A 12,433-nucleotide genomic window follows, 5' to 3' on the forward strand; every position below is an offset into this window, starting at 1 on the left:
TAGTATAACATGTACCATTATCTCGCACTGTTGCCTTGTCCTTTCTCTTTAACTTTCCAAATCTCCCTCCACGTGAACCCTCCCCCACACTATTTAATTCAAAGCCCTCTCTACCGCCCTAGTTATACAATTCACCAGGACACTGGTCCCAGCATGGTTCAGATAAAGACCATCCCACTTTCCCCAGTACTAGTGCCAGTGCCCCATGAATCAAAACCAACTTCTCCCACACCAACCTTTGAGCCATGCATGCAACTCTCTGATCTTATTTACCCTATGCCAATTTGCTTGTGGTTTAGATAGTAATCCAGAGATTATTACCTTTGTGGTTCTGCTTTTTAATTTATCACCTAGCTGCTGGAGAGGGGGTGGGGGGAACTGTGAGGAGGATGCAAACAGGCTCCAATGTGATTTGGACAAGTTGGGCAAAGTGTGCAAATGAATGGCAAATGCAAGATATCATGAATAAATGTGACGTTATTCACTTTGGTCGTAAAAAGAGAAAGGCAGTTTATTATCTGAATGGTGATAGATTGGGAAAGGGGGAGGGGCAACGAGACCTGGGTGTCCCTGTACACTAGTCACTGAAAGCAAGCATTCAGGTTCAACAAGCAGTTAGGAAGGCGAATGATGTGTTGGCCTTCATTGCAAGAGGATTTGAGTACAGGAGCAAGGATGTCTTACTGCAGTTATACAGGGCCTTGGTGATACCACATCTGGAGTATTGTGTGCAGTTTGGTCTCCTTATCTGAGGAAGGATGTTCTTGCCATATAGGGAGTGCAAAGATTTACTGGGCTGATTCCTGGGATGGCAGGTTTGACATATGAGGAGAGATTGGGTCGACAAGGCCTATATTCACTAGAGTTTAGAAGAATGAGAGGGGATCTCATAGAAACAAAGAACAAAGAACAGTACAGAACAGGAACAGGCCATTCGGCCCTCCAAGCCTGCGCCGATCTTGATGCCTGCCTAACTAACACCTTCTGCACTTCTGGGGCCCATATCCCTCTATTCCCTTCCTATTCATGTATTTGTCAAGATGTCTCTTAAACGTCGCTATCGTACCTGCTTCCACCACCTCCCCTGGCAGCAAGTTCCAGGCACTCACCACCCTCTAAAAAACTTGCCTCGCACATCCCCTCTAAACTTTGCTTCTCGCACCTTAAACCTATGTCCCCGAGTAACTGACTCTTCCACCCTGGGAAAAAGCTTCTGACTATCCACTCTGTCCATGCCGCTCATAACTTTGTAAACCTCTTTCATGTCGCCCCTCCACCTCCGTCATTCCAGTGAAAACAATCCGTGTTTTTCCAACCTCTCCTCATAGCTAATGCCCTCCAGACCAGGCAACATCCTGGTAAACCTCCTCTGTACCCTCTCCAAAGCCTCCACGTCCTTCTGGTAGTGTGGCGACCAGAATTGCACGCAATATTCTAAGTGTGGCCTAACTAAAGTGCTGTACAGCTGCAGCATGACTTGCCAATTTTTATACTCTATGCCCCGACCGATGAAGGCAATCATGCCGAATGCCTTCTTGACTACCTTATCCACCTGCGTTGCCACTTTCAGTGACCTGTGGACCTGTACGCCCAGATCTCTCTGCCTGTCAATACTCCAAAGAGTTTTGCCATTTACTGTATACCTCCCACCTGCATTAGACCTTCCAAAATGCATTACCTCACATTTGTCCGGATTAAACTCCATCTGCCATTTCTCCGCCTAAGTCTCCAACCGATCTATATCCTGCTGTATCCTCTGTCAATCCTCATCATTATCCGCAACTCCACCAACCTTTGTGTCATCCGCAAACTTACTAATCAGACCAGCAACATTTTCCTCCCAATCATTTATATATGCTACAAACAGCAAAGGTCCCAGCACTGATCCCTGCGGAACACCACTAGTCACATCCCTCCATTCAGAAAAACACCCATCCACTGATACCCTCTGTCTTCTATGACCGAGCCAGTTCTGTATCCATCTTGCCAGCTCACCTCTGATCCCGTGTGACTTCACCTTTTGTACCAGTCTGCCATGCAGGACCTTGTCAAAGGCTTTACTAAAGTCCATATAGATAACATCCACTGCCCTTCCTTCATCAATCATCTTCGTCACTTCCTCAAAAAACTCAATCAAATTAGTAAGACACGACCCCCCCCCCTTCACAAAACCATGCTGCCTCTCGCTAATAAGTTTGTTTGTTTCCAAATGGGAGTAAATCCTGTCCTGAATAATCCTCTCTAATAGTTTCCCTACCACTGACGTAAGGCTCACCAGCCTATAATTTCCTGGATCATCCTTGCAACCCTTCTTATACAAAGGCACAACATTGGCTATTCTCCAGTCCTCTGGGACCTCACCTGTAGCCAATGAGGATGCAAAGATTTCTGTCAAGGCCCCAGCAATTTCTTCCCTTGCCTCCCTCAGTATTCTAGGGTAGATCCCATCAGGCCCAGGGGATTTATCTACCTTGATGCTTTGCAAGACACCCAACACCTCCTCCTTTTTGATAATGAGATGACTGAGACTATCTACACTCCCTTCCCTAGGCTCATCATCCACCAAGTCCTTCTCTTTGGTGAATACTGATGCAAAGTACTCATTTAGCACCTCTCCCATTTCCTCTGGCTCCACACATAGATTCCCATCACTGTCCTTGAGTGGGCCAACCCTTTCCCTGGTTACCCTCTTGCTCTTTATATATGTATAAAAAGCCTTGGGTTTTTCCTTAATCCTGTTTGCCAATGACTTTTCATGACCCCTTTTAGCCCTCCTGACTCCTTGCTTAAGTTCCTTCCTACTGTCTTTATATTCCTCAAGTGCTTCATCTGTTCCTAGCCTTCCAGCCCTTACAAATGCTTCCTTTTTCTTTTTGACTAGGCTCACAATATCCCGTGTTATAGAGGGAAAAATTGTGGCTGATGCAGCTAAATAAATACACACATATATATAAGATGAAAGTTTAGCCACATATTGTTACAAAATGGGGTATTTACCCAAGGCATTGTGGGACAAGTTAGTTAGCTTGCAGCCTTGACCATGGTACTGCTTAGCACAGGCAATTAGCCTGACCAAGGAGGGCCCCCCATATCAGTCCCTAAGACAGCTGCTCTGTCTAATTGCGGACTACACAAAGCAACTAGGAATGCAGGCCTGATAGAGGTAGAAGGATTCATTGTGAAGACTCAAGGATAGTTGATAAGGGGGGTTTGGTAAACAAGCTGAGATGGTCAGGGGCGTACCATGAGCTATCCCCACAACCACATGATGCATAATTAATAATTTTATTGGTAATGAATGTAATATATGTAATCAATAACCGTTATGATTGGATTATGTCCAGCCGGGATGGGCTGAGTAACTGTATATCTGTTGTGGATTTTCCTTTGTTCGGTGGAGAGGCATCTGGACAGACCAGTGACCTGCTCCCCGCTGGCGTAACTCAATAAACTGTTTGACATTGGAGCAGATCTAAGTGTCGAGTGATTCTTCTAGATTCATTCCCGCTAACACGTGTTATCCAAGGTTCCCGAAACTTGCCAAAATTGTCTTTCTTCCTCACAGGATCATGCTGGTCCTGGATTCTAATCAGCTGACGTTTGAAAGACTCCCACATGTCAGATGTTGATTTACCCTCAAACAGCCGCCCCCAATCTAAATTCAGTTCCTGCCTAATATTGTTATAATTAGCCTTCCCCCAATTTAGCACCTTCACCCGAGGACTACTCTTATCCTTATCCACAAGTACCTTAAAACTTATGGAATTATGGTCACTGCTCCCGAAATGCTCCCCCACTGAAACTTTGACCACCTGGCCGGGCTCATTCCCCAATACCAGGTCCAGAATGGCCCCATCCCTAGTTGGACTATCTACATACTGTTTCAAGAAGCCCTCCTGGATGCTCCTCACAGATTCTGCCCCATCCAAGCCCCTAGCACTAAGTGAGTCCCAGTCAATATCGGGGAAGTTAAAATCACCCACCACCACAACCCTGTTACCTTTACATCTTTCCAAAATCTGTCTACATATCTGCTCCTCTACCTCCCGCTGGCTGTTGGGAGGCCTGTAGTAAACTCCCAACATCGTGACTGCACCCTTCCTATTCCTGAGCTCCACCCATATTGCCTCGCTGCATGACCCCTCTGAGGTGTCCTCCCGCAGTACAGCTGTGATATTCTCTTTAACCAGTAATGCAACCCCCCACCCCTTTTACATCCCCCTCTATCCCGCCTGAAGCTTCTAAATCCTGGAACATTTAGCTGCCAATCCTGCCCTTCCCTCAACCAAGTCTCTGTAATAGCAACAACATCATATTTCCAAGTACTAATCCAAGCTCTAAGTTCATCTGCCTTACCTGTTATACTTCTCGCATTGAAACAAATGCACTTCAGACCACCAGTCCTGCTGTGCTCAGCAACATCTCCCTGCCTGCTCTTCCTCTTAGTCCTACTGGCCTTATTTACTATGTCCTCCTCATTTATTTCACTAGCTGTCCTACTGCTCTGGTTCCCACCCCCCTGCCACACTAGTTTAAACCCTCCCGAGTGACGCTAGCAAACCTTGCAGCCAGAATATTAGTGCCCCTCCAGTTTAGATGTTACCCGTTCTTTTTGTACAGGTCCCATCTGTCCCTGAAGAGAGCCCAATGGTCTAGATATCGGAAACCTTCCCTTCTACACCAGCTGCTCAACCACGTGTTTAGCCTCACTGGCATGTGGCACAGGGAGTAATCCAGAGATTACAACCCTGGAGGTCCTGTCTTTTAACTTTCTACCTAACTCCCTAAAACACCCCCTGCAGGACCTCATCACTCTTCCTGCCTATGTCATTGGTACCGATGTGTACCACAACCTCTGGCTGTTCACCCTCCCCCTTCAGAATGCCCCCTGTCCGTTCAGAGACATCCTTAACCCTGGCACCAGGGAGGCAACATACCATCCTGGAGTCTCTTTCACGTCCACAGAAGCACCTATCTGTGCCCCTGACTATAGTGTCCCCTAGAACTATTGCTCTTCTGCGCTTTGTCCCTCCCTGCTGAACAACAGTGCCAGCCGTGGTGCCACTGCTCTGGCTGCTGCTGTTGTTTTCCCCTGATATGCCATCCCCCCCAACAGTATCCAAAACGGTATACTTATTAGAGAGGGGGATAGCCACAGGGGATTCCTGCACTGACTGCCTGCCCCTTCTAGCAGTCACCCATCTATCTGCCAGCACCTTGGGTGTAACCACTTCTCTAAAACTCCTGTCTATGACGCTTTCCGCCACCTGCATGCTCCTAAGTGCATCCAGTTGCCGCTCCAACCGATCCATGCGGTCTGTGAGGAGCTGCAACTGGGTACACTTCCTGCAGACGTAGTCGCCCGGAACGCTGGAAGCATCACGGGCCTCCCACATCTCACAGGTGAAACACTTCACCCCTCTAACTATCATTCTTAGCACTAATTAGTTAATGAACATAAAATAAATAAATACTTATTAAATCCTTACTAAATTATGATACACTTCACTGTGTGGTCCCTCGTGCTAGATTTCTACAATAAATACTGAATGCTAACTTAATACAGTAATCTCCTCCCTCTGGTTTAGTTACTCTACTTATTAATTAGTTAATTAGTGTTTTAATCAATTTTTATCAGTTTTATTTTCAAATTCGGTACAGATTCCCTACCAGCCAATCAGGTCACAGCTTTCCTGTGACATCACTATTTCAGTTTTTTTCCCCTACCCGAGGTAACTTACCGCTCTGGAACTCCGCCCTCCGAGTCTTCTCCGAGATTCCCCGAGGTAAGTTTTTTATACTTACCGCTCTGGAACTCCACCCTCCGAGTCTTCTCCGAGAATCCCCGAGGTAAGTTTTTTATACTTACCGCTCTGGAACTCCGCCCTCCGAGTCTGCTCTGAGATTCCCCGAGGTAAGTTTTTTATACTTACCGCTCTGGAACTCCACCCTCCGAGTCTTCTCCGAGAATCCCCACGGTAAGTTTTTTGTACATACCGGTCCGGAACTCCACCCTCCGAGTCTGCTCCGAGAATCCCCGAGGTAAGTTTTTTATACTTACCGCTCTGGAACTCCACCCTCCGAGTCTTCTCCGAGAATCCCCACGGTAAGTTTTTTGTACATACCGGTCCGGAACTCCACCCTCCGAGTCTTCTCCGAGAATCCCCACGGTAAGTTTTTTGTACATACCGGTCCGGAACTCCACCCTCCGAGTCTGCTCCGAGAATCCCCGAGGTAAGTTTTTTATACTTACCAGTCTGGAACTCTGCCCTCCGAGTCCTCTGAACCTATAAAATTCTAACAGGACTAGACAGACTAGATACAGGGAGGATGGTCCCGATGGCTGGGGAGTTCAGAACCAGGGTTCACAGTCTCATGATATGGGATATGCCATTTAGAACTGAGGTGAGGAGAAATTTCTTCACTCAGAGGGTGGTGAACCTGTGGAATTCTCTACTGCAGAAGGCAGTGGAGGCCAAGTCATTAAATATATTCAAGAAGGAGATAGATATATTTCTTAATGCCAAAGCGATCAAGGGATATGGGGAGAAAGCGGGAACAGGGTACTGAATTAGACGATCAGCCATGATCTTTTTTGAATGGTGGAGCAGGCCCGAAGGGCCGAATGGCCTACTCCTGCTGCTATTTTCTATGTTTCTATGCTCATAATCTCTCAGCAGAACCTCTTTTTCAGTCCTACCTATGTCATTGGTAGCCACGTGGACCAGGACAGCTGGATACTTCCCCTCCCACTCCAAGTTCCTTTCGAGCCCCAAAGAGATTTACTGGCACCAAAGGAGGAGGCCATTTGACACCTCGTACCTGTGCCAACTCTTTGATAGAACTATCCAATTAGATCCACTCCCCTGCTCTTTCCCCATAGTCCTGCAAATTTCTATGATTTCCATGAGCCCTGCAGATCTTTAGTTTTAAGTATTCATTTCCTGAGCTGCATGGATAAATGGCATTTGTGAGTAAATGGCCCATATCAAACAGTCCTCTGTTCACCAACTCTGATTGGAAATATTCTTGGAGTTTCATCACATGGCCTTCCGACTCTAACCGCCCCACCCTAATATTTTATAATGAATAAAAGTGTTCAAAGAACATGTAAAAAGAAACACACAATTTTCTTCAATGTTGCTGTGATTTTTATCCCCAGGTTTTGCTCACATCTTCCAGTTCTGATGAAAGGTCATCGACCTGAAACATGCACTCTGTTTCACTCGCTACAGATGTTGCCTGACCTGCTGAGTATTTCCAGCATTTTCTGTTTTTATTACAGATTAAGGTCTCAACCAGATTATAAATAGTCTTCATTAATTGTGGATTCAATATCAATGTTCATTCTAGCTTTAGCCCCGAGGATCTGAACCACTAATGAGAGTGTTGGACTGTGGGAATGTACTGAACTTCGATACATCCGTGGCTGCAAAAAAAAAAAAATCAAAGGGTGTTGATGAGGAGCTGGGAGTTAGACAGTGTCATGCTAAACTCCCACCTGCCAAGAATGAAGCACATGAACATTGATTTTAAACTGTTACTGGAGTTAACAAAGGACATGTGAAACAGATCAGCTGTGGCTGGAAAAGACATTTGCATATTAACAGACAGTGTTTGGAAGGACAAAGCAGCCATTCCCTGACATTCAACCGAAATGGACTTTTGATCACCAGACGCTGAAGGTGGGGGAGCTCGCATTCCAGGTTGACTGCTAAACTGGCTGAATACACAAACGGACATGGTTAAACCAGCTAGTCACATGACTAACCTGCTGGGCAACCTGAGTTTTTTTGAATTTGTACAAACAGTTTGGGCAGAAAGCTGTTTGCTCCTGGACTGAGATCTCTCTCCTGTCTGCTCCCATCTCTTTCTCACAAGCCCCTAAATCCATTGAAGACACATGAACCCCAAGAGAGAAAAGTCTCCTACAGTGAACAAAGTTTAAGAAGAATACTGGGCCCCAACAAAAAGCAAGATCTACCTGCAATCAAGGACTCTACAGGGAGCTCGAAGAACTGTAACAACAACTCTTCAGATATTGCCTCAAACCTTTCCACTTTATTCTTCTTCTGCTCTTTTCAGTCTCTACTTACATGTGTGTCTCGCGTATGCATGCTGGCGTGGGGCGCGGTTTGTATCCGTAGGCATTAACTGAATTAGAGTTTAAGTTTAATAAATTTCAACTTTTCTTCTTTAAACCTAAGAAAGTCTGTTTATGCTGGTTTCTTTGCCTTATACTTGAAAAGCGGTGAACAATGATTCACCAAGGGGGAGCTAAAAGCATGGTGTGTTTAAAATTAAATATTGTTATAGTAAGACCAGGTGAAGGCTGAAGGGGAACCCGAAACCGAGACCTCTTTCTCACCTGGTCATAATAAGTTTGACAAAAATCCATTCACCAAACAACAACTCAAGACTAAATGCTTTCAGAGAGGCTGCAAAAATCTAACAATAAGCAGCATATGTTCTATTAAAAGTGTAGGGCAAGGAATTTGATGAAATGTGTTAAGTGTTCACAGAATAATATCGGACAGGCTCAGTTTACTGGGGAGATAGGATTATCTAGCAATGCTTAAACTGTGGGTGAGGGTTTGCCCCTGTTACACACATTGAGAAATAAAGACTTTATGAGAAGGATGCACCATCCATGGCTAAGGAAGTTAAGGATGGTAACAAATTGAAAGAAAAGGCGCACAATTCTGCAAAGATTAGTGGTAAGCAAGAAGACTGGGAAAATTTAGAAACCAGCAGAAAATGACTAAAAAAAAGTGAGAAATTAGAGTATGAGAGTAAGCTGGCAAGAAATATAAAAAATAGATAGTAAAAGCTTCTGAAATATATAAAAAGGAAGAGAGTAGCTAAAGTAAGTGTTGGTCCCTTAGAGGAAGTGACTGGGGAATAATGGGACTTGAAACAAATATTTTGTATCTGTCTTCACAGTAGAAGACACAAAAAGCATTCCAAGAGTAGCAGAAAATCGAGCGGCAAAAGAGAGGAACTTAAAACAATCACTATCACTGGTGAAAAAGCACTAGGAAATCTGATGGGACTAAAGGCTGACAAATCCTCTAGCCTGATGGCCTGCATTCTAGGGTCTTAAAAGAAGTGGTTGCAGAGATAGTGGATGCATTAGTTGCATTCTTCCAAAATTCTCTGATTCTTGAAAAGTCCAAGCGAATTGGAAAACCGCAAATGTAACACCTGCATTCAAGAAAGTGAGGAGTGGGTGGGTGGGGGGGGGGGGGGGGGGGTGGTAGTGGGGAGTGGGAGAAGAACAGAAACGAGAAACTATAGGCCAGTGAGCCTAACGTCTGACACTAGGAAAATGCTAGAATCCATTAAGGAAGTAGTAACTGGATATTTAGAAAATCATAATGCAATCAGGCAGAGTCAACATGGTTTTATGAAAGGGAAATCGTGTTAGACAAATTGATTAGAGTTCTGTGAGGATGTACCAAGCAGGGTGGATAAAGGGGAACCAGTAGATGTTGTGTATTTGGATTTCCAAAAGACATTCAATAAGGGGCATTTTCAGGTTAGCAAACTGTAACTAGTGCCACAGGGATCAGTGCTGGGGCCTCGACTATTTACAATCTATATTAATAACTTGGATGAAGGGGTCAAGTGTATTGTAGCCAAATTTGCTCACAACACAAAGATAGGTTACGTGAATGAGCAAAGATTTGGCAGATGGAGTATAATGCGGGAAAATGTGAGCTTGTCCACTTTGGCAGGAAGAATATAAAAGCAGAATATTATTTACATGGAGAGAGACTGCAGAATGCTGCGGTACAGAGGGATCTGGGTGACCTTGTACATGAATCACAAACAGTTAGCGTGCAGGTACAGCAAGTAATTAGGAAGGCAAATGGCATGTTGGCAAGGGGATGGAGATAAATGCGGGAAAGTCTTGCGAGAACTGTACAGGGCACTGGTGAGTTTGGTACAACTGATTGGCTTGCTAGGCCATTTCAGACAGCAATTAAGAGTCAACCACATTGCTATGGGTCTGAATTCACCTGTAGGCCAGACCAGGTAAGGATTTCCATCCCTAAAGATCATCAGTGACCGAGATGGGTTTTTATGACAATTGATTCATAGTCAACATCACTGAGACTAGCTTTTGAAATTTTATTTTATTAATTGAATTTAAATTCCATCAGCTGCCATGGTGGGATTTGAACCCACATCCCCAGAAAAGACCACTGGATTACTAGTCCAGTGACATTACCACTACCCCACTGCCTAACAGCATAGGGGGGGGTGTACCTATACCACATGGTCTGCAGTGGTTCAAGAAGGCAGCTCACCACCACCTTCTCAAGGGCAATAAATGCTGGTTTAGCCAGCGATGCCCATATCCCATGAAAGAATAAAAAGGACTTTGTACAGATTTGGTCTCGACGTAAGGAGGGATATACTTGCACTTGAAGCAGCTTAGAGAAGGTTTACTTGGCTGATTCCTGGAATGAAGGGGTTGTCTTATGAGGAAAGGTTGAGTAGTTTGGGCCTATATCCATTGGAGTTTAGAAGAATGAGAGGTGATCTTATTAAAACCTAAGATTCTGAGGGGGGTTGACAGGGTAGATTCTGAGAGGATGTTTCCATTTGTGGGGGAATCTAGAATTAGGGGGCACAATATTAAAATAAGGGGTCTCCCTTTTAAGATGGAGATGAGGAGGAATTTCTTCTCTCAGAGGGTCATTAATCTTTGTAATTCTCTTCCCCAGGGAGCAGTGGAGGCTGGGTCATTGAATATATTCAAGGCTGAGTTAGACAGATTTTTGACCTACAAGAGAGTTAGGGGTTATGGGGGGGGGCTGGCAGGAAAGTGGAGTTAAGGCCACAATCAGATCAGCCATGACCTTATTGAATGGTGGAGCAGGCTCGAGGGGCCGAATGGCCTACTCCTATTTCTTATGTAGAACTGGCAGCTTATAGTATTTGTTAGCTTGCTGTGGGCAAATTGGCTCCTGCGTTTCCCAATAACAGTGACTACACATAATTGGCTGTAAAATGCTATCATCATCCTGAGGTCATGAAAGGCGCTACAGCAATACAGGTTCTTCCTTTGTTTCTCAATAGAAGGTTTGACTAATGGCTCCAGGGGCTGGATTTTATGCTCCACTAGAAGGTGGGTTTTTCGGCCGGGTGGGGGGGGGGGGGGTGCGGGAAACAGAGAATTGCCGTGGAGTTGTCCACCATGGAACCCGACCCAGTAATGCCAGTTTCCAATTTTCTTGGAGGCAGTGAAGTTCCATGGCACCACCTCCACCACGAGGTGATCGTAATTTAAATCTGTTACATACTGTTTTGCATTAATTTGTATCTAATTCGCCGCGATCCTACCAGGCGTTCGCAATCTTATGCATGACGTGTGGCACTCACGTGCCTTCACTTTCCTGTCTTTGAAAAGCAGGCCCACCGAGAGTCATTGGTGCCTGCGAAGGTTAGGGAAGTTATCTGTTGCTATCTTGTGGGCTCTTTTTTCATATCGGACATTGCCGCTGAGCTTAATCTGCAGATGTGAGGGAACTCGGCAAGTGGATACTGTTGGGGGAGAGGGGGGAACGCTACAATCCATAATCAGGACACGCCGTTAACAGTCGCCAATGCCGGCCCTGCCACGTGATTGGCTGGCTGCCCACCGTGTAATCGCGGCGGTGCCGCTGCTAACCTCATAGGTGGGACTGCCGCAATTTTGCCCACCCATCACTGAAAGCGGCAACAGGACAGTAAATCCAGGCCCAGCAGTGAGACAAGAGGCTGCAGTAGGAAACAGCTCTTAAATGTCTTGAACATATCATTTCTTGTGTTCAAAATTATGAATGAATTTGATGGCAGGAGGACACAGGACGCAGTAACCCGAGACACAGATTTAAAGTAAAAGGCAAAAGAACCTGATGTGAAATGAGAATTGTTTTTATGCCTTTTCTGATCTCATTACCTCGCATTTTTCTGCAATAAAATTCACTGCCATTCCCCAACTCACCATTCCAACCCATCTCCAGCCCCATGTATTTGGTTCACGTGCAAACGTTTTCTTTGTGAGCCCCAGTTCTACAGTGAAGTGCAGTTACTGTGCAGTCGGTGGAGCAATAAGACTGATACAGGAGAATTTCCTGAATCCCTGATCATGGAATCATCATACAGCAAAGGAGGAGGCCATTCGACCCCTCATACCTGTGCTGGCTCTTTGATATAACTGTCCAATTAGACTCACTCCCTTGTTCTTTCCCCATAGCCCTGAAAATTTCTATGATTCTAATTTCTTTGATTTCCATGAACCCTGCAGCTCTTTCATTTCAAGTATTCATTTTCTGAGCTGCATGGAAAAATGGTATTTGTGAGTAAACAATCGATATCCAATAGTCCTCTGGTCAGCAACACTGGTTGGATGTATTCCTGGAATTTCATCACATGGCCTCCC

This window comes from Heterodontus francisci, chromosome 10, assembly GCF_036365525.1.
Source record: "Heterodontus francisci isolate sHetFra1 chromosome 10, sHetFra1.hap1, whole genome shotgun sequence".
In the NCBI taxonomy this organism is placed as follows: domain Eukaryota; kingdom Metazoa; phylum Chordata; class Chondrichthyes; order Heterodontiformes; family Heterodontidae; genus Heterodontus; species Heterodontus francisci.